The sequence below is a fragment of the Ictalurus punctatus genome, chromosome 12 (assembly GCF_001660625.3).
Source record: "Ictalurus punctatus breed USDA103 chromosome 12, Coco_2.0, whole genome shotgun sequence".
Classification (NCBI taxonomy): domain Eukaryota; kingdom Metazoa; phylum Chordata; class Actinopteri; order Siluriformes; family Ictaluridae; genus Ictalurus; species Ictalurus punctatus.
Window position 1 is genome coordinate 5968820 of NC_030427.2, and position 5905 is coordinate 5974724.

The following is a 5905-nucleotide window of genomic DNA, read 5'->3' on the forward strand; positions in this document are numbered from 1 at the left end:
ACCTACTCATGTGACACATCCGGGGAAATGAGATGGCAGAACTACATTTTTTTTTATATATACAGATAAAGATATACAGATACAGGTCATTGCTTTCAAGTCTTTTGTATGAGTAAAAAGGGGGCTTTATAGAAAAAAATTACACTGTTAAATAAACAAATTTATCAACAAAAAAATTGTTTTTTTTTTATTTAAACCTTTATCGAAAGTGCAGAAACCAAATAAAACATTTTTATACCACAACGAAAAATTATGGCATCCATAACTAAAGCAAAAACACGTGGGGTGACAAACACGTATGCCATATTATTGACTGAAACTGCAGTACAGCAACAACAGCGGATAATAGTAGCTTAGCAACAAGCTGGTGTTCTGTCGATTCATGCTACCCATCGAGATGTGCTACTTAGTGGTTCTGCGCATGTGCAAACCCACTGTTTTTTCCCTGCGTTACCACGCCCATAAACCTATGCAGCCTTGCGGTCTAGATTTCGATAGATGGTGAACAATATCTTAAATACTTGTCTTCATGTACATATTTGCATGCACACACAGGCTCTGCAGCAGAATGTAGAAATCAGCTGATAATGGCGTGTGTTCAGCTTCTGTAAACAAACGTAACTCCTTATGAACTAGCACACAGACGGTGCGATAAACTGGGAGCATTATTTGATTGGGGATATTGGTCTATCTAATCATGCTACTCCTGAAATCTTAAAGATGTTATTACAGAATACGCTGCTGCTGTGATGATTGCTGGTTCATTTAAAATAAAAATAAAAAATAAAAAATGTTTCCCATACTCTTGTAGTACACTTGCCCATGTTTGTAATGAAATAATAATAATAAAAATAACGGCATAAATGTTGTGAAAGTTACACTATTATAGGATATACACAACTGGAGACCGCTTATCCTTTTTAGGGTCACAGGGAACCTGGAGCCTAGCCCAGGGAGCAGCAGGCACAAGGCGGGGTACACCCTGGACAGGGTGCTAATCCATCGCAGAACACAATCACATACATATTCACACCCATTCATACACTACGGACACTTTGGACTGAGGGAGGAAACCAGAGTACCCAGAGGAAAGCCCTGTAGCATGGGGAGAACACGTAAACTCCGCACACACAGGGCCACAGTGGGAATCGAACCCCTGACCCTGGAGGTGTGAGGCAAACGTGCTAACCACTAAGCCACTGTGTGCCCATATAATATAATTTATTTATAATTATAAGGACGTGCTGTTAGGCAGAGACAAAGAGATGTCCGTGCTTGACTGGTCTTTCATCATGAAAAGTAGTGATGGGAAGTTCTGATTATTTTACTGACTCGGATCTTTGAATCTCATTCAGCAAAATGAACGAATCTTTTTTCGAGTCATTTCAGCAGAATATAATTAAAATGTTACATGTTAAATTCCCCAACACATCTAGTACTTATGTAACTGGTTGTAGTATCCGTTGTGCGTCTTATTTTATCCAAAAAAAAAAAAAAGTAGTCGGACAGCAACTTCATTTATTCTCTGATAACACAAACAAGCAGCCTCCCTGAGTGAATCGCCCTTACACTGTGCTCTATAAAATAAACATGATGTGCGATGGTCACCATGTGTTCTCATTTCCCTCTTTTAAAACAAAATACAAAAAAAATTACTCAAAAACGAGGGTAAAACAAGAAAAATAAATCACACACGTAAGTAAAATAACATTATACACACAAATTAAAATGAGTATATGTGTATATAAATGATGATTTAAATAAAGATGAAACAAGATTATCGAGAACTCAAAATTAAACCTACCTCTCCCATTCAATTACAATGTGAAAGGGAAGAGGAGGAGCCAAAACAGGAAATTACACACACCAATGACATCATGACAATTAAAAGGGAAAGTACTCACACAAGTAGACAGCTACATCAGGTATACATTTCCTTTTGTGTAATTCTACACATTAAATGTATGGAATACTTTCCATACCCATTACACTTACGCAAACGTTGATCACATTTGGAATAAAAAATAAACTATAGGCTAATGCAGCCAAGGCCGAATTATGAGAAACAGAAATGATTCATTAATACCGTAGCTGGTCTTCAGGTTATGCATTCTGTCAGTTCACCTCACCTCCTGACCCGAGTCGCTCTTTCTTTTGTCACGTCACATTTGTCACGTCTGTTTCCCCGGAAACAGAAATGATTAGTTCACTTCTCAAGTCTTCGGGTTTGAGTCATTCGTTGTTCACTTCACAGCCCTACTGCATTCAGCTTATGGGGCTGTGATGTGATGAACGAACGACTCAAACCCGAAGACCCGAGAGGTGAACTAATCATTTCTGTTTCCTGTACAGAACATATGGGGATGTTACGGCGCATGCGGGGTCAACACAAAATGAACGAATCACTCTCTGAGACAACTCGTTATTCCTGAGTCATATTAAAGATTTGTTCAAAATGAACGAATCATTCATGAACGACACCACTACTGAAAAGCTGAAAGCCATCAGGGGCTCAGTATCGCAAAAAGAAAAAAGAGGATGAGAAAAGAAAGAGAAATATTAATGTATGCGACTAGTAGTCTATGGACGGTAAAGACCGGTTTTGCCACCTATTAGCGCTCCATCATGACGAGCACAACACTTTCACAAATGACATGCAGTCCGAGCAAGAACTCCCCATGTGTTAAAACACATTTAAGCAGCTGAATATTAGCATAATAAAGATTGATTTTTAAAAAAATGCTATCAGAAAAATGGTGATCAGAAATTAATGTTTAGTGTATATTGAAGATAGTGTTGTTACTATGACAACCAGTGTATATCTGCCAAACAACTGCAGTCTCAAGAGAAAAAAGTATAAAAGCTATTGTACATGAATAATTTCAGTAATTTTCCTGTGCTGTAAATGTATAATTGCTGTTACAAACAGACAGGCTTTGTGATGTTGGTGTGTATGAGAATCTGTTCATTTATGCTGTAGTGTTTTATATTTATGATACAAACCATCATGGCAGATTGGTGATTGGAACTATCTGAAGTTTACACGAATCATGTGACAATCAAGCATTTTGATCTTCCATTGACGCAACGGTCTCTCTCTCAAGGGCTCTGGAGAAACTTTTAAAAAATATAATTTTAAAAATTATTTATTTAATTTTATTTTTTGTTATAAATGAAGATGAAAAACAATTACATAAGCTCTGCAAAATTACTTACAATGACATGAAAAACAACAACAGCAACAACAATATGTAAATAGAACATAACATCTTACAACAGATTGATATGTCAGGGACACAGAAACTACAGTTGTAGCATACATTAACATACAGATTAAACAGCATCTACATAGGCTTTCTTTAAAAAATTCAAGATATTTAAGGAATCTTAGTTTTTTTTATTCTTTATAAAATGAAGAGATTTAAAAAGTAAGTTTAATTCCATATTAAGGTGGGAGAAGGATGGAATACCATTTGCAAATTGGTATAATAAAATGCAAAAATTAATCACATACTCCAGAGGTTTATTATTAGTATCGCTATAGTACAAAATGATGTCTTTTAAACTAAAAGAATGTGTAAAATTGGCTCTGGAGAAACCGAGAGAGAGATGACAGATCTGGTGAGAGAGTGACACAGCACGTGTCCTGATTGGTCTCTCTTTGTGCTAACTAACTTATCAGTTTTCTCGGGAAAACTTTACAGTCAAGCTCTCTCTCTGTAATTCATCCATCAGTTCGATTCAGTTTAGTGTCTGGCGTGCCATGGCAGAGTGTCCAAATAAAAAAATTTTAAAAAACAAGTACAAAATGCACTTCACCCCAGACTACACTAAAGTGTACCCATGCATAATAGGGGTAAAAAACAACAACAACAACAACAACAACAACAACAACAACAAGGACAGTGTAGCTCGCTGCACTGTTTGCAGCAGTGATTTCTTAGTTACCCATGGTGGGTTAAATGACTGTAAAAGACATATTGAGGTGAGTTTAATAGGTGTCATTTGTCCATTAGCATAGCTAACATTATTTTAACTAGCTGCTATAAGGCGCTACTGTATTGATGTCTAGGTGATGAGACCAAAGCCGGTGAAGCCATCTCCCTGAAATGAGTTTTTATAGGTTTGAATGTCTGATTTAATACACACCTGCCTCTAATTTTCAAGTAATCCTTAACACTTTGGTTAAATGATTCAGGTGTGTGTGATTAGGGATGGAGCTAAAGTCTGCATATCAGTGCAGTGGCCCTCAGGACCAGAATTGCCCAGCCCTGGTTTAGAGGCTGACTTCAGAGTTTCAGTTGCCTCTTCCAGTACAATGGCTTTTGAACAAAACATAATGAATTTGTTTTTGGGGCTCTGATGGACTAGGATTGGAAAGGGCGGATTTTAAATGTAATGAAAATGTTTATATATTTGTTGTTTTATATACAGGTTATTTAAAAAGTCACTTCTGTTTTATTGTAATGGGATTTCAGGTGCCAGCTTTGTATGTCAAAAAAATTATTTTTTTTCCTCCTGTCATTTTGAACGGAGTGTATACTGTGTATTCATGTCAGGAATTTTAATAGAAAATTACGTATGTTCAATTATCAAAAATATGAAGTTTGTCATCAACCAAACAGTAACCAGTTTTGATACCTAAAAAAAGAACCGGAGTACCCGGCGGAAACCCCCGCAGCATGGGGAGAACATGCAAACTCCGCACACACATGGCCCTGGAGGTGTGAGGTGAACGTGCGCCCACAGCCTAACATTTGTCCCAATAATGTCACTGCTAACACATCACCATGTCAATGACCTCCATGACCATGACCTCACCTGTGACCCTGTCTCTCTTCCTGTTCTGTCCGAGATATTACCTGGCAGGACTGCTTCTGTGGCCTGTGGCCCTGGCAGGACTCGAGCCCGGGCCCTGGGCACACCCTCCTGACCTCCCTAATACCACTACCAGCAGCAACCTTTGTTTTCCCCAGGAGGTATCCCAACCAGGTACTGGCCAGGCTCAACCCTGCTTAGCTTCAGTTGGAAACCAGGTGAGAGCCGCAGGGTGATATGGCTACTGGGGCACAGTTGATCACAACATGATCAACTGAAATATATGTAGAAGTAATTTATTTTGTAACATTATTGTTGTTTTTGAAAAGTAATGATTTTCAAAAACTAAAAACAAATCTATTTATGCACCATTAAAACTAACTGAAAGGAAAGTGAAATTGAAAACCAAAATACAAAATAATACAAACTAGAAATATTTTTAAAACTATAATAACCCTGTTGCCATCATGGATCCTGTTTGATGGGAAGAGTAATTAAAACCTATGCTGTCAAAAATGGATTTGTTCGAAAAGTCCAACTTGCGGCAAAAACAGACCAGGTGGATAGGCCTGTATCCAAAATGTGTCTACTGCTGGAAGCAGAGCAATGAAGCAGAGTTAGAAATCCTATTCATGGCTTATTTAACAGTTCCCTCCAAACTATTGGAACAGCAAGGCCAATTCATTTGTTTTTGCTGTAGACATTTGGGTTTGAGATCAAAAGAGCTGAATAAGTTTTTAGAATTTCTGCTTATCCTGAATATATATCATGTTATTTATATGTGGATGTATTAAACAAAATAGAACATAGCGCATTTTGTGTCAGACGACCCAATTTGTAGGCGAGCAAAAATATTGGAACCTATCACTAGCAGGTGCTTCTTGTTACCCTGGTATGTCCAGTCAGATTGATTGTTTAAACAATTAATAGCTCTGAACATCTACTTTGTTTTACCTTCAGTTTTACCAGTGAATTAAGCATTTGTTGTTAAAAAAAAAAAAAAAAAGGATAAGCCAACATGAAGATCAGAGAGCTGTCTATGGGAGAAAAGCAAGCCATTTTGAAGCTGAGAAAAGAGAAAGTCAGC